The sequence below is a fragment of the Trichosurus vulpecula genome, chromosome 1 (genome assembly GCF_011100635.1).
Source record: "Trichosurus vulpecula isolate mTriVul1 chromosome 1, mTriVul1.pri, whole genome shotgun sequence".
Lineage (NCBI taxonomy): Eukaryota > Metazoa > Chordata > Mammalia > Diprotodontia > Phalangeridae > Trichosurus > Trichosurus vulpecula.
In genome coordinates this window covers 410,687,382-410,713,214 of record NC_050573.1, presented here as the reverse complement: position 1 = coordinate 410,713,214, position 25,833 = coordinate 410,687,382, and the positions used below count along the sequence as shown (strand labels likewise).

The window sequence follows — 25,833 nt, the reverse complement described above, 5'->3', positions numbered from 1 at the left end:
ATGAAGCAAGGGCATTTATACAGGTTTAGAAGTACAGGTTTAGAAAAGTGGTATAAGAATGACCCTTACATCTTGGGGGCCTGGATGGCCAAAGATACGGACCAATGTAACAGGACCCAGATTGCTAAGGTATTGTCCCCTTGAAGAACTAAATTGATAGAAGATTTACAGAGAGCTCCCAGGGTTCCTATGATTTTGTTGTCAAAATTTAATGGATATCTGAAAAGTAAGCTTGGGTGAGATGGTGGGGTAGTTGTATTGGGGAAATTAGAGGTCCAGGAAGATCTCTGTGACAAGCAGCATACAAGCTACTTGCCTATTGAAAAATTTGCACTAGCATACACCCCCCTTGTGTCCCCCACCCACACACAAGATTCACTGATGGAACCTGAGGAGCTTGGACAGGGCATCAGGCATTAGAGAGGATGAAGTGTTCTGGCAAGGTCCTCTCTCCTCAGCCACACTGAAACCCTTTTGGATCTCTGCACTTGGGCTTGCTCTTGGGCCAGTATTTGTTGCAAAGGAATCCTTCTACTGAGTGATGACACAGCTTCAAAGACATCTTTCTACAGCTGTTTTATAATAGCTCAGTCCCAGTGGAAGTGGGTTTGGGGGGTAGGGTGGAGGTGGGGGTTGGGGTAAGGATCCAGTGATTTGGAAATTGCACTGGGAGTACATGAAATTGGAGTTTAATTTGCAGTAAGCTTGTGGACTGACATGTGTGGCTGAACTTTTTGTCTTGGTTTCTCTACCTAACAAAAAATTAGAGACAAAACTTAATTTAGATTGGGTTTTTTGGCTAAAAATTGTTTTTCTACATAAATAAAAATAAATGCAAATATATATAAAATTTTAGTTTTCATAACTTCTAAATATTTCTCACTCAGAGTTCAACTGAGCCAAAGGTGACATTTATTTGCCAAAAAAAACCACATGCATTGGTGAACTGGCTTGATTGACTTTGTCAGGCACAATTGAAAACATGCTTCCATAAATTGCTTTAGGGCATTCTCACATGGAGGTGATGTAAGCCCTCCTTTCTTTGTCTAAGGATGAATGAATAGTGGGGAGGGGGATGGAGAAAGTGAGGAAGGAGTGCTGAGGTTGTACCATTGAAATGAGGCAGAAAGGTGACAGGAAATGGAAATTGGAGAAAATATGGAGAATCAGAAAAGAGACAATTCAAAAGAAGCAGTAACAGAGACAAAAAGCAAGTAAATGTAGAGAGTAAGGTAAGACATACAGCAGGGGCAATGGAAGGTTACGCCACTCTCCTCTTTGTCTTGCTATATGTTCCCACTTGTTTACAGGTTGTTTTAGAGGTCAGGTGTAAACTATACCAAGCAACCTCTCATCTTTAATTATAGAGAGAAGTCAAGCTGAATTCTCATCATTCCCTAAACAAGACATGAAACAATATAGTGGAATGAGTACCAGGCTAGAAGTCACAATGCCAGATTCCAGTCTCACTTATGTCTCTAAATAATTGTATTTGTGTTTCTCCATGACAATCGACCCCTCTAGAGCTTCAGTGTATTCATCAATAGAAAGAAGGAATTTGACTAAATTCTAATTCCAGACTGGTGACTGCTTTGAATTAATCAGGACACATTTAAAAGGTAGGTTGTATATAATCTGCACTTTAAGCACCCAGAATTTTAGAGCTAGAAGAGACTTTATAGGTCATCAATTCCATTGTCTCCAATCTCAAGTTACTACTTGACTTGGGTTATCACCTTTCTACGGTGTAGTTGAAAATGATTTTTGAAAAGGCTCAAGGAGAAAACTGAATACAACTACCTAGTGATTTATTTCTTGGTACCTTACAGAGTATTCTACTTCTCCAGGAGGTTGACATATGCCAGTTCTGATACTTAATATATTTCCCATTTGCAAGCAGAATCCAAACTAAATTCAAATCAATGTATTAGTAATTAAGGGACCCCTTGGGCCAATTCCACTGCAATTTTTTTCTAAAATAGAGTACCATGACTTATGTCCAGTAGGTCAGAAAGGGCTGGTAAGGGGATGGGAGCAAACTCAGAGAGCCATTGATATAGGGAGCCTCTTGCTAAGGAGGAAAAAACATAGGATCTGATCTCTAGTTTTTCAACTAAGACCCATGGGAAAATTGACCAGAATTTCCAATAGGTCCTACTCATTTTATGGAAGAAACAACTGAAACCCAAAGATATGAAGGGGATATTGGAAATGGAGATAGCAAAGGAAGGGAGGGAAGAAACTGGAAGGGAGCTGGTAGGAGAGAGTAGGGAGAGAAAAAGAAAGATGGAGACAGACAAAAGCAGAGAGTATTAGCAAGGTCTGAGTTATATAGGATTACGCCTGCTGAATTTGTTGGTAAGATCTTTGAACAATAAAACCAGTAGAATGAAGAGATGAGCACAATTTTTCCAACATCCATGAAGGTTGCTGAAGCAGGTGATATGTAGTACTTAGAGCTTGGTCAGACAGCAAAGATACCAAGATCATTTACTGCATCCCAGGCTATCTCCAGTCATTCTGACTTTGTCTTCCCACTGAACTTCAATGACTCTGGAAGACAGTGGAGTTGATAACTTTGTGCAACTCTGACTTATTTAAACCCAATTCATAAACAAGCCAAGACATCATCCTATGACATCATGGGTCCTCTTTGAAAATGAAAAACAAACAACAACAATATAGTCTGAATATATTATATACTAGTTAATGCCTCAACTTCATTATACCTTTGATTTAATAGATTATTAATATGTTATATCATACATAATAGGGGAATACAACAAGTGGAAGGAGTTTTTTTTCTAGTAGAATGGGCTGGACCACAAAAAATCTGATTGGATAAAGCTATATAAACTCCTCAAATGAGACAAGATATATCACCATGCATAAATGGGGCAAAAGTAAGGCAAGAGAGGCACTTATCTATCTGAGAATCAGACACAGCTTGGCAATTACACCTGGTCACTCTTTGATCTTGTCTTGGTACATTTAAAAATTAAGCGTGAGTATTTAATAAACAGATTGATGATTGACTGGGTCCAGAGCTTACTTCATAGAAATCCAAGACTGCAAAACTAATGTGATGATATTTAATTGTGATAAATGTAAAAATCTTACACTTTGGATCAATATATCAAATACTACAAATACAATACAGGGGAGGCATGATTAGAAAGCAGTTTGAAAACCATTTAAAGATTCTTTAGTTGACTGCAAGCTCATTAGCACAATATTATGGCCAAAAAAGCAAATATGATCTTAGGCCTCACTAAAGAAATTTGATGTCCAGAGCACAGGCAATGATAGTCCCAATTTATTCTGCTCTCATCACCACATCTGGACTATGATGTTCAATTATCAGCACCACACTTTAGGAAATATATTGAGAAGCTGGAAAGCATGCAGGAGACAACATTATTTATAGTGAAGGGCCTAGAGAAAATAGTATGATAGTATTAATTAAAGGAACTGGAGATATTAACTTAGATAAGAGAACAAATCAATTGAACAAGCATTTTTTAAAATATGGTGATTATAAAGGCACTGAGGATATAAAGACTAAAATTGAGCAGTGCTCCCCTTTAAGGAACATATCCTATTATGAGAGAAGGGTGTCTATATTAGGATATGCAAAATATATTCAAAATGGAAACAAGATAAATTTTCTACACAGAAGATGCTAGCAGCTAGGAGGAAGGCATGCAGAAGGGCTTAGTGAATGTGTGTGAGCTGAGTCTTTACAATGCCCAGGCATTCTAAGAGGTAGAAATGAGAAGAGAGGGTGCATTCCAGACACTGGAGATAGACTGTGCAAAGGCACAGAAATGGGAGTTAGAGTGACAGGCATGTGTAAAGCACAGCAAGACAACTAGTTTGGATAGGAGAAATACTGAGTAGTAAGGTTGGAAAAGTGAATTGGAGTCTGGCCGTAAGGGTCATTAAATGCCAGACAGTAGAGTTCATAGGAAATGTATTTGATAGGGAAGTGACATGGTGAGACCAGCACATAAGGAAAATCACTAGCTGTACTGGAGGAGAGTTGAGGCAGGAAGACCAATTGGAAGGCTATGGAAAGAGGGTAAGTGAAATATGATGAGGGCCTGAAATGGTGGTGGGGAGAGATTTGGGAGTAGTGAGAGGAAGATGGAAAGAGGAGATGTGGAGCTAGAATCAAGACTGGTAAAGTGAGGATAAATGAGATGAGAGTGAAAAGGTGAGGATAAAACCAAAGGCATAAACTTGTGTTAACCTCAACCCTCAGTTTTTTGCCATTTGTAAAATGTTACAAAATAGGGAAATTTGGAAGAGGTATTTGAGGGATGGGAAAAAATAATGAATTATGCTTTAGATGAGTTGGAGTTAAGATGACTATGAATATGCTATTTGAAATGTCTAGTAGAAAGTTAGTGATATGGTACTAAAGGTCAAGAGGAAAAATTAGTCTGAAGATATAGATCTAAGAATTATCTGCTTATGAACATAATTGAAACTGTGGGAGCTGATGAGGGCACCAAAGTCAAGGAATTTAGAGAAGAGATCCCAGGACAGAGTCTTGGGGTATACCAAGAATGACAGTATATTATATGGATGATACACTGACAAAGGAGACTAAAAAGGGAAATCAGAAAATAAAGAGAAATGTTTCATAAAAATCCAGAGAGGAGAGAGTATCCAGAAGGAGAGAATAGTCAACGATGCAATTCTTAAAGAATGGCCCTCTCTGTCTCTGTCTCTGTCTTCCTATCTGTCTGTCTCTGTCTTTCTCAAATGTTTTAGCAGGTAATTTTTACCCTTATAAAATGATTAACAAGTAGGTAAAAAATAAGCAATTAGAACATTCTCTGTATTCATCTTGCATGCCTTTTTCCTTGTCTGAATAGAGATAGTCATCAAAGCAAATTTTTAGACATCTCTTCAGTATTAATTTCTTAGGTGTAATTCCTGTGGTTAAATATAAAATAACTATTGAAAGAGCACAGATCTGCCAAGGCATATTTGTCTTTCTCCTCCTACTATTAGGTCCATAACATCCGTAGTAGTTTACACCAACCTTTCAATCTTTCCTTTTGCTTGAAGTTACACCAAATTACAAATACCTTAAAAGTCAGCTTAGGTAAATACAGATCTACTAAAAGGAAAAAAAAGAGTATCTGGCAAACTGTGTGTGCCAAATAAGGAACACATTTCAGGGATGACTAAAGCAGAGGCTTGGAATGGAATTAAGAGCATTTGTAGGCATTTGGAGAAGGATTTTACTTCAATGAAGGTCTTTCCTAGGAATGGTATTTCAGAATCAAAATAAATGCTTCTTGGACCCTTCATTACTATGGAAAAGTAAGTTCCCTTGGCAAATCATGCCAAGGAGCCTGGCACAGAGTACACTCATTTACAATCCTTTCAATATCAGAATTAATTCCAGGCCACCAGACATGCTTTCTATCCAATGCTTTCACGTAATTAATTCCCAGATGTGCAACATGTAATGTGGCCAAAAGAACATGACCACTGCCTTCTGGAATAACAATGTGACTTCCCTATAAAAGGCATACTTTATGGATAGATAATTCTTTTCAAGACTTATGAATAGATTGACTTTGTCAGAAAGTTTCTTTATTAACTGCCCCTCAACACCCAATTTGACACAGGGTAGTATAAGATACTGAAGAGTTAATAATGCAATTCAATTAGTCTGAATTGGTCTTGCAACATCAACATTTTCAATTCATCTATCACCATTCTAATGCAGCTGTATTTCATTTAGGAGGCATCAGAAAAAAAATGGAAGTTCTCCTCATGGCTGTGGCTCATAAAGAAGGACAATAGAGATAGAGCTAAACCTTCACACACCTGCTTCAAAGCCCTTAGTATCTTCCAGCAATCCAAATTCGACAAATTTTGAGGAAATTTCTATTTAAGTTTGAACTCTGTTCTTAGATATGCTTGCTATCAAGCCTTTGTTAATCTTTTCTATGACCTGAGGTTTTAGATTCTGCCTGCATCCTTAACCTTCTCTAGCTTAATTTATTTTTTAAACTAAACCAAGGGTACTTAATCTTTTTTTAATGTCATGGACCCATTTGGAAGTCTGGTAAATCCTTCTCAGGATAAAGTTTTTAAATATATTAAATATATTGACTTACAAAGGAAATCAATCATATTGAAATATAGTTATCAAAATACATATTTTATAAACAAGTTCAAGGATGCCAGGTTATGAACTACATCTCTAGACTTTCTTCCAGACTTAGTATTTTGTGCTCTGGGAACTGATCTTTTCCTGTATGTATTACTAATAGCTATCTTCTGCTCCATCTTAGATCCTAAACGTAGTTCTGCAGACTAATCCCAAAATCTAGCTTTTAACACTTTTTCCTATACTTCCTTGAGTCAGGGAAAGATCCAAGTTGTACCATGTTACCAGTTTGGCTCCCTAGTCACAACTTATTTGGGATAGGAAAGTAGAAATATTCTGCCAGAACAGATGACTTAGGGCATCCGCATTTGATACCGTTCTTTTCACTTTTATATATATAGTCATGACAAGAGAGCAAAAATGATAGTATCACATTTATGTTAACATAACATAACATTATGTTATGTAAAAGTGTAAAAAAGTGTATTCTGAGATAAGACACCTAAAAGGGATCATGATCTTTACTGTAAAGGCATGGCTATAGAAGTAGTGCTTAATTATAAGACTTATGTGCAAACAGCAAGGGCTTCTTCATCAACTTGTATGTACATAAACCAAATCTCCAGAGCACAGTATTTTTAAGTAGGAATCAGTTCATGTCTCTGTGATAGCTGGTACTTTCATAGAACTACAGAATGCCAAAGCTAGAAGAAATCTTAGAAGCCATCTAGTTCATCTTTCAGTAGGATAGCAATCCACTCTACACTATCCTTAATAAGTGGCCAATCAGGTTTTTTTTGAAGATCTCCATTGAATGAGACTTTCATATCTCCAGAGGCAGACCATTACATTCTTTTCTTCAGCACTTATAATCTTTGAATATTAGGGAACATCAAGAGCAGACAGAAGAAACCAGGACAGGAAAAGGGAAGGAGATTGGTGGGAAATTTTATTTTTGTTGGCTTGTATTTAAAATTTTTCTAGTAAAAATATTTTTAAATTGAATTGTTTCTCCCATTGCATCCCTTCACACTGAATTTTTTTTTAAAGCAAGAAAAACAAATGTTTTAAGACATAGTCACAGAGTCCAGCAAAATAAATGTTCCCACTGGCCATGTATGAAAATGTATGTTACTTTCTGAATTTGAAACATTTATTTATTTTCAAATATTTATTCATTTATTTGTGGAAAATAGGTTTATTTTCACTCTGGCAGGAGGTGTATGCAGTTTATCATCGTCATTCTTTTAGACTCATGTTTATGATTGTGTTGATCAGAGTTCTAAATTAGTTCAAAATTGTTTTTCTCTATATTGTTATTAATATCATAAATTATTTTAGCTCTGTTCACTTCACATTTCATCAATTCATAAAAGTCTTGCCAATTTCCTATGAAATTGTCCATTTCATCATTTCTTGTGATGCAATAATATTCCATTACTTTTGCATACGACAATTCATTTAGCCATTTCCCAATAGGAGGACAGCCCCCCCCTAGTTTCTGGTTTTTGGCTACCACAAAAAGCTACTTTAAATATTATTGTACAAGTAGATGCTTTTCCTCTTTTTTGATTTCTTTGAAGTATAAGTCACATAGTGGTATAGCTGGATCAAATGGCATGCACAACTTCAAAACTTTTTGAGCAAAGTTCCAAATTGCTTTCCAGAATAGCTGGATCAGTTCAAAATTCCACCAGTAGTACACTAATGTATTTATTTCCAAAATACCTACCAGTATTTGCCATTTTCCTCTTTTGCCATTTTTTCGCAATCTGATAAGTCTGAGGTAGAACCTCAAAGTTGCTTTAATTTGCTTTTTTCTATCAAGTATTTGGAACATTTTTTCACATGATTTTTGATAGCTTAGATGTCTTCCTTTTGAAACTGCCTGTTAATATATATGTAGATATGTATATATCTACATATATATATAACATACATATATAATCCATTCCTTATATATTATATAGAGAGATAAATGATAAAAATAAGATATCTTCTAAGATATATCTCATATATCTCAAAATGACTCTTTATCTCCTGAATTTTAATCAGTTACTTATCTTGGAAATAAGATGTTAAACTATGAAACCTGGTAATCTGTATCACTTATTTTTATTATATTAGATTTGTTAGCACAAAAAATGTTTTTAAATTTTATATCATCTTGTATAATCATCTCTTTTGCTTACTTAGTTATGAATTCTTGCCATATCCATAGATATTAAAGGCATTTTCTTCCTTGCTCATCTAATTTACAATATGACCTTTTCTCAAGGTCATGCAGCTTATATGCTGTATAGTGTGAAATATTAGTCTAAGCCTAATTTCTGCCAGACTGCTGTCCAGTTTACTCAAGAGTTTTTTCCTCAAATGTGAATCATTCCCCTAGGTTTTGGGCTTATCAGACATTATGTTATTGTGTCTCTTGCTTTCATATGTTGTGTATCTAATGTATTACACTGATCAGTCTCTCCTTTTTAACTAATATCTACTTTAAAAATAAGTTTTTATTAATGTCTTAGGTTTCTAACATCACCATAGTTATTCCCAGTATCCTTATCCTCCTCTCTCCTGAAGAGCTATCCCATTTACCTAATAGCGTTTTTTAAAAGGAAAAAAATCAGCACAACAGATGAACAGATTGAACAGGTCCAAAAACATGTGAAAGATGTAACACCTGTAAAACACCACATCTACTAAGGGGTGGGTGGAAGTTGTCTTCTTTTATATCTTCATTCAAGTCATACTTGATTTTTATAATTTTGTTATATTCACTTTTGATTTGTTGGTATGTGGTAGTTTCTTCCTTTTACATTGTTATAGTTATCATGTATATTGTTTTCTTGGCTGTGCATACTTCATTCTGTATCAGTTAATGAAAATCTTTCCATGCTTCTCTATATTCATCATATGTATCATTACTTACAGCACAGTAATGTTTCATTATATTTATGTCCAAGAATGTGTTTAACCATTCACTAATTGATGGGAAGCTACATTGTTCCCAATTCTTTGCTAATGGTAAAAGAGATACAACAACTCAATGAAGAGAAAACCTCTTTAAACATTAGAATTGGTCAAATGGAAGAGCTTAGACATCATAGTTCTAAAAATTATAAAAGAAAATTGCCTAGATGTCAAAATAGAAACTGAAAGAATTCACCAATGACCTCCTGAATGAGATCCTAAAATGAAAACTCCCAATTGTATTATAGTCAAATTCCAGAGCTCCCAAGTTAATGAGAAAATATTGTAAGCAGTCAGAAAGAAATAAAAATACCATGGAGTCACACAATGTTGAATCCTGAAGTCATAATCACACAAGATTTAGCAGCTACCATCATTAAGAAGCAGAGGGCTTTGGATATGATATTCCAGAAGGCAAAGGAGCTAGGATTACAACCAAAAATAATGGATTGTAATGTTAATACAATTTGAAGATCTTCCTATCCATTCATAGGCCCATGTGACCTGTCTGAGTCACATGGGTTTGAATCACATGGAACCCTGAGTCACATGAGCCTGTGGTGGGAGGAGCTTGCTGAATGGGTGGAGCAGGAAGGGGTGGAGCCAGAAGGGTGGGGCAGAACTGAGAGGGTGTGAGACAGAGCAATCAGAGCTGGGAGAGAGAGAAACACAGAGCAGCAGCTGGCATGAATGAGAGAGGGAGTGATTTTGCCCTTGTTTGTAGGAAGGCCCTAACAGAGGGTAGGCTTGGAGATGGTAGTGCCCCTAGCATTGATAATGTGTATAGATTTCTTTGTTGCTATGATGGATTTGGCTTTCTGGTGTAGGGATTTGGCTTTCTAGTGTTTGAATAAATGTTTTTATTCTGTCTTCCATGGAGAGAGTCTGTTATATTGCAATTCAGAACTACACCAGCATATCTATAGTAGCTGTATCCTTTGTGAGTATTGCATTGGCACTACACTAAATCAATAAAACTGAGTATAATTCCATAGGCATAAATTGCCATTTACTAATATAGAGGACTTCCAGATATTCCAGATGAAAACCACAGAACTAAATAGAAAATATTACATTTAAACACGAGATTCAATAAAGCCACAAAAAGGCAAACATAAAAGAGAACTCACCAAAAAATTAATAAGTTTAAACTGTTTATCTTTTCAAGTGGAAAGTTGATACATCTAATACCTTTACATTTTATCATCATTAGGGCAGTTAGAAGACATCAACTTGGACGACATGGTTGTGAAACTGTTATGTTGAGATGATCACTAAAGGAAGACTGAAAAATAGAGATGTACTGGGAAAAAGGGGAAGGAAGAAGAATGGAGAAAATTATCTCATGTAAAAGGGATGGCAAGAGCAAAGTCGGTATGATTGGCAATGATCTGGGATGCAATGGACAAACTTGGTATCGGACCAAGCTCTGAGTGCTCCACAGCACTTGCTTCAGCTGTCTTCATGACTGTTGGAAGAAATTGTTCTTAGCCACCTTCATGGTCTTTGGAATAAATTGTTTTCATCTACCCATTCTGCCAGGGGAAGTCTTCACATGGTTGAGGGAGACATTCCCCTAATTCACCAATTGGTTTGGGCCCTGTTGGTTACTCTTAACCTAGTTTAACCTATCTGCCAAGACCATTTTACCATGGTGTGGCCACTGCTTATGCTACATACACACACATGCATATATATATATATATATATATATACACACATACACACACATATATACATGTATGTGTATGTGTGTACATGCATGTATGCATATATATGTATATAGATGATAGGTATATGTATATACACACATACATATATTTTTATACACATGTAGTATACATTAAAATTAGTAAACTAAATAATCTAATATTAAAAAATAAGTGGGTTAGAGAACAAATAATATCAATAAAATCAATAATTTCATTAAGGATAATGATAATAATGAGAAAACACACTAAAATTTGTGGGATGCAGCCAAAGCAAAACTTATAAAGATTCCCACTCCACTATGCCTTTAAGCTCTGGTGTACCAGTGCTCCTCCTGATGCTGGGACTGCTACCCAGGACTATGACCTGGATCCAAGTATGGGCAAAACAGAATCCTGCCCCCAGTGCCAGAAAAGAGACCTCTCTAATCTCCTTCTGACCAATTGCTTGAACACTTTACCATCTTTGGGCTGAGAACTCTAGAAGCAGCCCCTGCTGCTACTGATTCAATCACACCTAGGCCTGCTGTGGGTTTGCCAGTGCCCAATCTGTGCTGGCATGGCCTGTGCTGGACTGTGCTCCTCTCTCATCCCAGTGCAACAGACCTTTTCTGATGACCTTATAAGTTGTCTAGGGCTAGAAAGTCATTTCATTCCTTCTTTTTGTGAGTTCTGCTATTCCTGAATTTGTTTACAGTCATTACTTAAAGGTATTTGGAAGGGTTTGAGGGAGAGCTCAGGTGAGTCTCTACCTTTACTCTTCCATCTTGGCTCTGCCTCAACTGAATAAATTTATAAAACCAAGAGCTGGTTTTTGTAGGGGAAAATTAGTTAATTTTATTTAAAAAAAAGAAAGAAGAAAAGCAATTTATCAGTATCAAAAATGGAAAGCTACTGGAAAATCCTTGGAAGATGGTGGAGTAGGTCAGAAATTTCTAGAGTCTCCAGATTTCCTCCTCGAACAGACAGAAAATTTCAATGCAATGAATGTAGAGCAGCAAAAATGAAGGGGTAAAGCAGTTGTCCTTCTCCTGAGAAGCCCTCAGAAAAGTCAGGACCTCCAGGGGCTGAGGTTTGGCCTGGGTAACAAGTAGGTACTTCAGGCTAATTCCACTGAATTAACAACCAATAGTCACTGAGGGCATTTCCTTTGGGAAGCAGACTAGGTCTCAAGAAATTTCACCTCAGCTTTCACCTCACTCACATCTTCAGGAACTTTCACCTCACAGCCTCAGGAACTTTCACCTCACAAAGAACAGCTAACAGCTAAGTGGAGGAAGATTGAAGGACCCCATCCTTACCCCTACTATTTTCAGAAGGCAGGCCTAGTGGTGCTGAACAGAAGTGATCCTGGCTATGGTTGTGGACAGGGAGGATTGAGCAAACATCTGGTGAGTGCAGCACCACAGATAATAAGAACATTTTCAGGACAGCATGGCTGGAGGCCTGAACCATGACTTAGGGGAGGAAAGGAATCCCTAAGGTTGCTATGCAACAGCATTTGGAAGTATCTTTTTGCCATGGAAAAGAGACAACAAAGATATTTCTAAGGAAATTATTGAAGCTTGCTTTCTGTATATCTTTGCTCTGGGTAGTCTTTTCACTAGAATGAAAGACCTTCTTAAGTCTCAAGTCATTTCTGCAGATGTCAATATCAAGAGGTTTAGGCACTTCTGGGAGCCAAGATGGCAGAGCAAGCAGTAGATCATTGTCTCTCTCCCATTCTCATCTCTGAATACCCATCAAACAGTGCCACAGAACAGATTTGGGAACAGTGGAGCCAGTGGAAAGATGAGGTGGACCAGTCTTTTTTTTCCAGGAGACTTAGAAGATTGACAAATAAGGTCCATAATAGTAGAGTAAAAGGGGAGCACAATCCGAGACAGCAATTGTCCCAGCAAGTCAGAGGCAGGCTTCACCTCAAAAAAGCAGCAGGAAATCCTGAGCCCCAGAGTGGTCAAACAGGCAAATGCCAACACCAGGACACCTCCCCTCCCCACACACACACATATGACTTAGCACAGCCAGGGGAACCAGCAGACTCCAGCTAGGAGAACCACAACATGTGCTGGCACAGCCCCAGGCAGACAGGTATCCTCCAGCAGCAGACCTCCCTGTGCTTCGGTGCAGCCCTGGGAAAATGCAGAAAACTCCGCTTAGCCTCAGCACATGCCAGACATTACTACTAGGACCCCAGCTCTGCACCAAGTAAACTGCCAGACACCTACAGTTTCCAGTAGCTGGCACCTGAGGCCTCAGGGCATGAAGCTAGTTACCAGGCCCAATGTCTTCTGTGCTTCAGCAGAAGAGCTCAACTTTAAAAGCCATGAAAAAGGCAAACAAAATGAGCAAAAAGCACAATAGAGAATTATTATGGTGACAGAGAAAATCAAAACACAAACTCAGAAGAGGACAGAATTGTCAATATTCTGAAATCCAAAACCTTGAAGGGAAATATGAACTGGCCTCAAGCCTAAAAAGCCTTCTTGGAAGAGCTCAATTAGGATTTTAACAGTCAAATAAGAGAGGTAGAAGAAAAATTGGGAGAAGCAATAAAAAGTATGTAAGAAAGAGTCAACAGCGTGGAAAAGGATGGACAAAAATTGAATGTAGAAAACAATTTCTTAAAAAAATACAATTACCCAAATGGAAAACAAAATCCATCAAAGGAAACAACTCCTTGAAAAGTAGAATTGGCCAAATGAAAAAGGAGGTACAAAAGTTAATTGAAGAAAATAATTTGTTACATATTAGAATTGGGTAAGTGGAAGCTAATGACTCTATGAGACATCAAGAATCAATCAAACCACATCAAAAGCATAAAAATAGAAGAAACTATAAAATACCTCACTGGAAAAACAACTGACTTGGAAAATAGATCAAGGAGAGATAATTTAAGAATTATTGGTCTACCTGAAAGCCATGATGAATAAAAGAGCCTAGACAGCATCATTCAAGAAATTATCAAGGAAAACTCCCCTGACATTCTAGAACCAGAGGATAAAATAGTCATTGAAATAATTCACCAATCACCACCTGAAAGAGACCCCAAAAGGAAAACCCAAAGAAATATTGTAGCCAAATCCCAGAATTATCAGGTAAAGGAGAAAATACTGCAAGCAGCAAGAAAGAAACAATTTTAGTATCATGGAACCACAGTCAGGATTATGCAGGATTTAGCAGCTTCTACATTAAAAAATCACAGGGACTAGAATACGATATTCTAGAAAACAAAGATTGGATTACAACCAAGAATCAGCTACCCAGCAAAACTGAGCATCATCCTTCGGGGGAAAAGATGGATATTCAATGATGTATGGGGACTCTCAATCATTTCTGATAAAAAACCCAGAACTGAACAGAAAATTTGATCTCTAAATAAAAGACTCAAGAGAAGAACAAAAAGGTAAATAGGAAAGAAAAGAAAAAGATGTTATTTAATAAGGTTAAACTTTTTATATCCCTATAGGGGAAAATGATACTTATAATTCTTGAGAATTGTATGTTTATTATGGCATTTAGAAGGTGTATATATATGTATATATACATATATATATATACATGTAGAGTAGGAGAATAAGTTGAATTTTATGTGATGATAAAATTAATTAATTAAGGAGTTATAAAAAGGATTGTGCTAGGAGAAAAGGAAAGGATGAGGCAAAATAGGTTAAATTACATGACAGGAAGAAGCACAAAGATCTAGTACAGTAGAGGTAATAAGGGGGGGGTGGCGATCATTGTTTGAACCTTACTCTCATTGGATCTGGCTCAAAGAGGGAATAACATGCACATTCAGTTGGTTATAGAAACCTATCACACTCTATGTTGAAGTAGGAGGAAAAGTAAGAAAGAAAAGGAAAGGGGGCTGATAAAAGGCAAGGGACATTAAGAGAGGCAGTGTCAGAAGCAAAACATTGGTGAGGAAGGAGAGGGTGAAATGAGAAAGAAAGGAACAAACTGGGGGCAAAATAGAAAAGAGAGAAAGACACAGTTAGTAATCATAACTGTGAATGTGAATGGGACAAACTCTCCCATAAAACAGAAGCAGATAGTAGAGTGGATTAAAAACCAGAATCCTACAATATGTTGATTACAACAAACACTTTTGAACCAGAGATACACACAGAGTAACAGCAAAAGACTGGAACAGAATATATTATGCATCAGCTGAAGTAAAAACAAAAAAAGCAGGAGCACTAGTCCTGCTCTCAGACAAAGTAAAAGCAAAAATACAGTTAATTAAAAGAGATAAAGATGGAAACTATGTCTTGCTAAAAGGTACCATAGACAATGAAATAATATTAGTACTAATCATACATGCACCAAGTGGTATAGTATCCAAATAATTAGAGGAGAAGTTAAGTGAGTTACAGGAAGAAATAGTAAAACTATACTAGTAGAGGACCTCAACCTCAGAACCAGATACATCAAATCTCAAAATAAATAGGAAAGAAGTTAAGGAGGTGAATAGAATTTTAGAATAGTTAGATATGGTAGACCTCTGGAGAAAATTGAATGGAGATATAAAGTACATGGATAGCAGTACATGGCACCTACACAAAAATTGCTGGCCATAAAAACCTCACAATCTAATGCAGAAAGGCAGAAACAATAAATGTACCCTTTTCAGATAAAAATTACATGTAATAAATGACCGTGGGAAGATAGAATGAAAATTTATTGGAAACTAAATGATCTAATCCCAAATAATGAGTGAGTCAAACAACAAATCATAGAAATAATCAATAATTTCATCCAAGAGAATGACAATAATGAGATAATATATCAAAACTTATGAAATGCAGCCAAAGTGGTTCTTAGGGGAAACCTTGTATCTCTAAATTCTTATATGGATAAAATGAAAAGATTAATGAATTGGGCATGCAAGCAAAAAGGCTAGAAAAAGAACAAATTGAAAATCCCCAATAAAATATAAAATTAGAAATACAGAAAACTAAAGGAGTGATTAACAAAATTGTAATTAAGAAAAAGTATCAAACTAATATATAAAACTAAGAGCTGGTTTTACAGAAAAAAAAAACAATAAAATAGCTAAACCTTTGGTTAAATTGATTAAAAAAAAGAAAGAAGAAAACCAAATTACCAGTATCCAAAATATAAAGGATGAATTTACCACCAATGAAGAGGAAATTAAAACAATAATTAGGAACTATTGTGCCCAAGTGTATGCCAATAAATTTGACAATCTTTGGGAAATGGATGAATATTTACAAAAATGTAAATTGCCCAGATTAACAGAAGAGGAAATAAAACACTTAAATACCCCCATCTCAGAAGAAAAAATTGAACAAGCCACCAATGAACTCATTAAGAAAAAAATCTTTAGGGCTAGAGGGATTTACAAGTGAATTTTACAAAACTTTTAAAGAATGTTTAATTTAAATACTAATATAAACTATTTGGGAAAATAGTCAAAGAAGGAGTCATACCAAATTCTTTTTATGATGCAAATATAGTACTGATACCTAAACCAAGAAAAGCCAAAACAGAGAAAGAAAATTATAGAACAATTTCTCTAATATATTGTAAAGCCAATCAGTAAGTGAAAAGATCTTTCCCAGTCATTGAATAGGCTTCAGGTGGGGTTCCTGGTTGGGCCAACAAAGGGAGGTCTGATTAGATCTTTACTCCTAAGTAGGCCCCAAAACCCTACTTACTAGGTGCTAAACCAATGTGGGTGTGAAGTACTGAGGGCCCTAAAGGGAGTTGCTAAGACCAGAGCCAATGGTATGTGCCTAAGTTCTGGTCAATCAGATGACATTCTAGTCAATCAGATGACATTCTAGTGAATCAGATGAGGTCTAAGGACTGTGTAAAAAGAGAGAACAGAGCTTGGAGAAACAGACATGGTGGAAGCAGGAGAAGGAGGAGCAGAGGAAACAGAACTAGCAGAAGGTGGAGCAGTAGAAGCTGGAGGCGCAGAAGTTGAGCAGCAGAAAAAGCTGAAGCAGCAGACCCTGAAGAAGTAGAGAAGTTGAAGGAGCAGCCGAGGGTGGAGAAACTGAGGACTGCTGAGGGTGATGAACAAGGGCTTTGGACTCATGGGTAATCTTCTTACAGGAGGGCCCTAGCATTGGGGGAAGAACAACTATGGCTTGGCTTGCTGTCATAATATTTTTTCTGTAACTTTCTGGTCACTACTGTGAGATGGGAGCATTGGTTTTGAAAGGTTCTTGCCACAATATTGAATTGGGGGCATTGGTTCTTGGGTCTGGTCCTCTGGAATTTAAATAAATGCTTTAATTCCTCTGTCTTCTACTTAGAGAATAACTTATATCCTGTGATTCTGAATAATTCAGGCATGGTCATGGTCCTCTTTGAGGTCATGAACTTTGCCTTAATTATATATATGCAAATTTTTAAGATACAATATTAGCAAAGAGATTACGGCAACTTATCATGAAGATAATACAATATGACCAAGTGATATTATACCAGGAATATAGGACTGGTTCAATATTAGGAAAACTATCAGTATAATTGACCATAACAATAACAAAATTAACAGAAACCATATGATTGATCACAATAGATGAAGAAAAAGCTTTTGACAAAATACAATACCCATTCCTATTAAAAAACACTGGAGAGCATAGGAATCAATGGAGCTTTCCTTATAATGATAAGTAGCATCTACCTAAAACCATCAGCAAGCATTATATGTAATAGGGATAAGCTAGAAGCATTTTCAATAAAATCAGGGGTGAAACAAGGATGTCCATTATCACCATTGTTATTCAATATATTACTAGAAATGTTAGCTTTAGCTATAACAGAAGAAAAAGAAATTTAAGGAATTAGAATAGGCAATGAGGAAACAAAACTATCACTCTTTGAAGATGATATCTTGTTATACTTAGAGTCCTAGAGAATCAACAAAGAACTGTTTGAAATAATTAACAACTTTAGTAAAGTTGCAGGATACAAAAAAACATCACATAAATCATCAGCATTTCTATATATTACTAACAAATCCCAACAGCAAGAGACAGAAAAAGAATCCACTTAAAGTAACTATAGACAACATAAAATATTTGGGAGTCTCTCTGCCAAGATAAGCCCAGGAACTATATGAACACGATTACAAAACACTTTTCATACAAAGTCATATCTAAGTAATTGGGAAAAATTTAGTTGCTCATGGATAGGATGAACTAATATAATAAAAGTGACAATTCTACCTAAATTAATTTATTCAGTGCCATACCAGTCACACCACCAAAAATTTATTTAATAGACCTAGAAAAAAATTATAACATAATTCATCTGGAAGAAGAAAAGATCCAGAATGTCAAAAGAATTAATGAAAAGAAATGAAAGAGAAGGTGGCCTAGCCATACCAGATCTAATACTCTATTACAAAGCAAGAAATCATCAAAACTACTTGGTACTAGCTAAGAAATAGAGTGGTTGATCAGTGGAATAGGTTAGGTATACAAGACACAGTAGTCAATGAGTATAGTAATGTACTATTTGGTAAACCCAAAGACTCCGGTTTCTGGGATAAGGACTCACTATTTGACAAAAACTGCAGGGAAAACTGGAAAACAGTTTGGCAGAAACTAGGTACAGAGCAACATCTTACACCACATAGCAAGATAAGGTCAAAATGCATACAAGATTCAGACATAAAGAGTGAAAATATAAGCAAATTCGGAGAGCAAGAAATAGTTTACCTGTCATACCAAAGGAGAAGGGAAGAATTTATGGCCAAACAAGAGATAGAGAACATTATGAAATGCAAAATGGATAATTTTGATTACATTCAATTTAAAGTTTTTTGCACAAACAAAGCCAATGCAACCAAGATTAGAAAGGAAACAGAAAGCTAGGAAACAACTTTTATAGCCAGTATCTCTGATAAAGGCCTCATTTCTAAACTATATAGAGAACTGAATTGAATCTATATGAATATAAGCCATTCCCCAATTGATAAATGGTCAAGGGATATGAACAGGCAGTTTTCAGAGGAAGAAATTAAAGCTATCTATAGTCATGTAAAAATACTCTGAATTGCTATTGATTAGAGAAATGCAAATCAAAATATCTCTGAGGTACCATAGCACACATTGACTAACATGACAAAACAGGAAAATGTTAAATGTTGGAGAAGACATGGGAAAAATTGGAACTCTAATGCATTGTTGGTGGAGTTGTGAACTGATCCAACCATTCTGGAGAACAATTTGGAGCTATGCCCAAAGGGCTATAAGATTGTGCATACCCGGACCATGGGGGGGGGGAACCAAGATGGCAGCAGGAAACCAGAGATTAGCATGAGCTCTCTGCCGAGTCCCTCCAAAAACCTATAAAAATGGCTCTGAACCAATTCTAGAACAGCAGAACCCACAAAAACAGAAGAAGGAAGCAGGTCTCCAGCCGAGGACAGCCTGGATGGTCTCTGGGTGAGGTCTATCTCACACAGAGCTGGGATGCTGGGAGCTGGGAGCAGAGCAGAGCAGAGCCCAGCGTGAGCAGTGCGGAACAACCACACCAGGAGCTGGGCTGAGCAGGCCCTAGCGCCCTGAATCAGTGAGCTGCAGCAGTTACCAGACTTCTCAACCCACAAACACCAAAGACAACAGAGAAGGTTAGCGGGAAAAGCTGCGGGAGTGGAAGGGGTTTGCGGTTCGGCTACGACCCCGGGGGGCAGCGGAGGTGGGGGCAGCTACAGAAGTACAGCTGCAGTTGCTTCCGGCCCCAGGCCCATCTGGTGGGAGGAATTAAGTGGCAGATCAGAACAGGAGTGCACAGCCTGCTGAAGATTTAAGCCCAGTCCGAGTTGGGGGTTCTTGGGGAAGGAGTAGTGCTGGTGTGACAAAGCTGGCACCTCCCCACCAAATGTGGAACATAGAACTCTCTAGTCTACAAGCAGTCATACCCTGCTGAAAAACTCAAGGGTCAAGTTAGTTGGTTGGAAATATGGCCAGGCAGTGAAAACGCACCCAGATTCAGTCTCAGACTTTGGATTCTTTCTTTAGTGACAAAGAAGACCAAAACATACAGCCAGAAGAAGTCAACAAAGTCAAAGAGCTTACAACAGAAGCCTCCAAGAAAAACATGAACTGATCCCAGGCCATGGAAGAGCTCAAAAAGTATTTGAAAAAGCAAGTTAGAGAAGTAGAGGAAAAATTGGGAAGAGAAATGAGATGGATGTGAGAAAACCATGAAAAACAAGTCAATGAATTGCTAAAGGAGACCCAAAAAATACTGAAAAATACACTGAAGGAAACAACACCTTAAAAAATAGACTAACTCAAATGGCAAAATTGCTCCAAAAAGCCAATGAGGAGAAGAATGCCTTGAAAGGCAGAGTTAGCCAAATGGAAAAGGAGGTCCAAAAGACTGCTGAAGAAAATATTACCTTAAAAATGAGATTGGAGCAAGTGGAAGCTAGTGACTTTATGAGAAATGAGGATATTATAAAACAGAACCAAAGGAATGAAAAAATGGAAGACAATATGAAATATCTCATTGGAAAAACCACTGACCTGGAAAATAGATCCAGGAGAGATAATTTAAAAATTATTGGACTACCTGAAAGCCATGATCAGAAAAAGAGCCTCGATATCATCTTTCAATAAATAATCAAGGAGAACTGCCCTGATATTCTAGAGCAACATGGCAAAATAGAAATTGAAAGAATCTATCGATCACCTCCTCAAATAGATCCCAAAAAGAAATCTCCTAGGAATACTGTCGCCAAATTCCAGAGCTCTCAGATCAAGGAGAAAATACTACAAGCAGCCAGAAAGAGACAATTTGAGTATTGTGGAAACACAATCAGAATAACCAGAGATCTGGCAGCTTCTACATTAAGAGATCGAAGGGCTTGGAATATGATATTCCAGAGGTCAATGGAGCTAGGATTAAAACCTAGAATCACCTACCCAGCAAAACTGAGTGTCATGCTCCAAGGCAAAATATGGATTTTCATTAAAATAGAGGACTTTCAAGCTTTCTCAGTGAAAAGACCAGAGCTGAATAGAAAATTTGACTTTCAAACACAAGAATCAAGAGAAGCATGAAAAGGTAATCAAGAAACGGAAATTGCAAGGGACTTACTAAAGTTGAACTGTTTTGTTTACATTCCTACATGGAAAGATGACGTGTATGATTCATGAGACCTCAATATTAGGGTAGCTGAAGGGAATATACATACATACATATATATATATATATATATGTATATGTTTATGTGTATATATATATAAGTGAATGTGTATGTATGTATGTATATGTATGGGTATATATATATATATATATATATATATATATATATATATATATATATATATGTATGCAGAGAGAGAGAGAGAGAGAGAGAGAGAGAGAGAGAGCGGACACAGGGTGAGTTGAAGATAAAGGGAAGATACCTAAAAGAAACAAAATCAAATTAAGGGATGAGAGAGGAATATATTGAGAGACAGAGATAGGGAGAGATAGAATGGGGTGGATTATCTCGCATAAAGGTGGCAAGAGGAAGCAGTTCTGGGGGAGGAGGGGAGAGGGCAGGTGAGGGGGGAATGAGTGAATCTTGCTCTCATCACATTTGACCTGAGGAGGGCATACCATACATACTCAATTGAGTATCTTACCCCACAGGAAAGAGGGAAGAAGATAAAAAAAGGGGGAGGGGATGATGGAGGGGAGGGCAGATGGGGGTGGAGGTAATCAAAAACAAACACTTTTGAAAGGGGACAGGGTCAAGGGAGAAAATTCAGTAAAGGGGGATGGGTTGGGAAGGAGCAAAATACAGTGAGTCTTTCACAACATGAGTATTGTGGAAGGGTTATACACAATGATACACATGTGGCCTGTGTTGAATTGCTTGACTTCTTAGGAAGGGTGGGTGGGAAGGGAGGAGGGAGGAGAATTTGGAACTCAAAGTTTTAAAAACAGATGTTCAAAAACAAAAAAGATTTTTGCATGCAACTAGAAAATAAGATACACAGGCAATGGGGCATAGAAATTTATCTTGCCCTACAAGAAAGGAAGGGAAAAGGGGATGGGGGGGTGGGGTGACAGAAGGGAGGGCTGACTGGGGAATAGGGCAACCAGAATATATGCCATCTTGGAGTGGGTGGGAGGGTAGAAATGGGGAGAAAATTTGTAATTCAAACTCTTGTGAAAACCAATGCTGAAAACTAAATATGTTAAATAAATAAATTAAAAAAAAAAGATTGTGCATACCCTTTGATCCAGTAATCTCTACTAGGTCTGTATCCCAAAGAGATCATAAAAATGGAAAAGGTTTTACATATACAAAAATATTTATAGCAGCTTTTTTGGTGGTGGTCAAAAGTTGGAAATTGGGTAGATGCCCATCAATTGAGGTACTGCTGAACAAGTTGTGGTACATGAATATAATGGAATACTATTGTACTATAAGAAATGGTAAGCAGGCTGACTTCAGAAAAATCTGTAAGGACTTGCATGAAGTAATGACAAGTGAAGTGAGTAGAATCAGGAGTATACTGTGCACAGTGACAGCAACAATGTGTGATGATCAACTTTGTAAGATTTAGGTCTTCTAAGCAGTGCAATGACCTAAGACAATTCCAAAAGACTCATGAAGGAAAGTGCTATTCATATCTAAAGAAAGAACTATGGAGTCTGCATGTAGATCAAAGCATACTATTTTCTCTTTTGTTGTTGTTTTTTTGTTTTTCCTTTCTTGTGTTTTTTCCCTTTTGTTTTGATTCTTCTTTCACAACATGACTAATGTGGAAATATGTTTAATATGATTATACATGTATGGCCTTTATCAGATCACATTCTGCGTTGGGAAAGGGGTAGACAAGGGAAGGGGGAAAATTTAGAACTCAAAATCTTACAAGGATGAATGTTGAAAATTAAAAATAAATAAAATTTTTTTTAACAGTTGAGGTTTGTGGGGAAATACATAGCAGATTATTTCTTCTAGTAGCCTTGTTGCTCCAACTTCACAATCTTCCTATTTTGGCATTTAGTCAGTTGACTTAGGCTATGATGACAAAACACATTTGGGAGCCCTTAAAACATGAAATAGCTTAGATTACCATAATGCATTATTGGTTTGGCCAAGCATTCTTTTATTTTCAGGGTTATTCCAATAACTTTGCCACACTGGGTATTTCAGCAGGGTTTCTTGGCCTAGACTACTGTATAGAAATACCATTTATGTTCCTCACAGTCTTTGCAACATATATAGGAACTGCCCTTTGGGCCATTCACTTACTGAGTGTTTTGAGTTCAGAAAACAACAGCAGGAACTCAGCAATAAGCCACACCTGCTTTTGCTATGTGTTGATATGTTTCCATCTCTGTGTCTGTGTACATAATCCTGGTGACGTCCCTAGGCTACTATTTGTTTATATCAAGTGTGTTTTCTCCAAAGCTTCTCTACGAAGGAATACGTCTGTTACTCACAGCTACCATTTGTACATTTTTCACAGCCATGGACAAAAACAATCTCATAAAACCTTAGTCTAAGTACGCCAGGAAAGAACTATGCTTTTTAAAAAGCTTCTTAATTGTTGACTGTATTTGATTAATAGAAGATAATTTCAACTACTAAGGAAATCATTTTAGAAAAAGATAAATAAGGGGCAGAGCCAAGATGGCAGCTGAAAAGCACGGACCCCTCCAGGTCCCTCCAAAAACCTATAAAAAATGGCTCTGAACAAATTCTAGAAATGCAGAACACACAAAATGGTGGAGGGAAGCAGAGATCCAGCCCAGGACAGCCTGGATGGTCACTGGATGAGGTCTATCATGCACAGACCAGAGGGTAGCGGAGCCCAGCGTGGCCGGCAGCAGGACCAAACAGACCAGGAGCTGAGTGGAACAGGCTCTAGCACCCTAAATCAGTGAGCTGTGGCAGTTACCAGACTTCTCAACCCACAAACACCAAAGACAACAGAGAAGGTTAGTGGGAAAAGCTGCAGGGGACAGAGTGAAAAGAGTTCATGGTTCAGCCACCACTCCAGGGGAAGCGGGGGTGGTGCAGCTACAGACCTACACCTGCAGTTGCTTCTGGCTCCAGGCCCACCTGGTGGGAGGAATTAAGTGGTGGATCAGAGCAGGAGTGCAGAGCCTACTTAAGATTTGCATCAGGTCTGGGTTGGCAGTTCTTGAGGAAAGAGGAGTGCTGGTGTGACAGAGCTGGCTGCATAGAAATAGCTCTGAAATCAACGGCGCATCCCCTCAAGCTTGGAACAAAGTACTCTTTACTCTACAAGCAGTCACACCCTGCTGAAAAACTCAAGGGTCAAGTAAGTTGGCTGGGAACATGGCCGGGCAGCGAAAATGCACTCAAATTTAGTCTTAGACTTTGGAATCTTTCTTTGGTAACAAAGAAGACCAAAACATACAACCAGAAGAAGTCAACAAAGTCAAATACCCTACATCAAAAGCCTCCAAGAAAAACATGAACTGGTCTCAGGCCATAGAAGAGCTCAAAAAGGATTTGAAAAAGCAAGTTAGAGAAGTAGAGGAAAAATTGGGATGAGAAACGAGAATGATGCAAGAAAACCATGAAAAACAAGTCAATGAATTGCTAAAGGAGACCCAAAAAAATACCGAAAAAAATATTGAAGAAAACAACACCTTAAAAAATAGACTAACTCCAATGGCAAAAGAGCTCCAAAAAGCCAATGAGGAGAAGAATGCCTTGAAAGGCAGAGTTAGCCAAATGGAAAAGGAGGTCCAAAAGACTGCTGAAGAAAATACTACCTTAAAAATGAGATTGGAGCAAGTGGAAGCTAGTGACTTTATGAGAAATCAAGATGCTATCATACAGAACCAAAGGAATGAAAAAATGGAAGACAATATGAAATATCTCATTGGAAAAACCACTGACCTGGAAAATAGATCCAGGAGAGATAATTTAAAAATTATTGGACTACCTGAAAGCCATGATCAAAAAAAGATCCTAGATATCATCTTTCAAGAAATTATCAAGGAGAGCTTCCCTGATATTCTAGAGCCAGAGAGTAAAATAGAAATTGAAAGAATCCATAGATTGCCTCCTCAAAAAGATCCCAAAAAGAAAACTCCTAGGAATATTGTCACCAAATTCCAGAGCTCCCAGATCAAGGAGAAAATACTACAAGCCGCCAGAAAGAAACAATTTGTGTATTGTGGAAAAATAATCAGGATAATACAAGATCTAGCAACTTCCACATTAAGGGACCAAAGGGCTTGGAATAAGATATACCAGAGGTCAACGGAGCTAGGATTAAAACCAAGAATCACCTGCCCAGCAAAACTGAGTATCATGCTCCAAGGCAAAATATGGATTTTCAACAAAATAGAGGACTTTCAAGCTTTCTCAGTGAAAAGACCAGAGCTGAACAGAAAATTTGACTTTCAGACACAAGAATCAAGAGAAGCATGAAAACATGCATAGGAACACAGATCCTATGTCTGTCACCTTGTCAGCCATCAAATCTAACTGCACCAATTTTATGGATGAGGTAACTGAAGTCCATTGAGGGTAAGTGACTTACCCAGGCTTATGGAAATAGTAGGTGAGTTGGGATTTGAGCTGGGGTCTTCCTGACTCTAGGTCCACTACCCTACCTATCCACCCTGCCATCCTTCCTCTTCAACAAGCCAACCCATCCTCCTTTCTATGCTCCAGGACACATGACTGTTGGAAGCTAAGAAAATGTCTTGGCATTGGCCATCTGGGCTGGGCACTGAGGGAGACAGGAAAAGATGAGTGGTTCTTGTGAAGTTTTCAAACTTCCATCAGGTTAATGGGAAAAGGAACCCACAGAGTTTGGGTTAAAGCTTTCAGCTCTGAAACTGCTCCTAACATTTAACGGATTGACTCGTTTGCTTCTGAGACGCTGAATTAAAATGACATGGAACTAAAATATTTTTTTAAAAATAATTCCAAACTTTTCACACTTCTGTAGGCAGAATAATATTGTGATTAGTTACATTTATGCACCAATTACTCTCACACAATGTTTAAATGCGTCCTCTATATGAAGCATTTGCTGT

General features: G+C 37.5%; 1 pseudogene; it reads left to right on the top strand.

Moving 5' to 3' along the window:
• Nucleotides 1-23,308, top strand: LOC118839175 (annotated as a pseudogene).
• The last annotated feature ends 2,525 nt before the right edge of the window (nucleotides 23,309-25,833 follow it).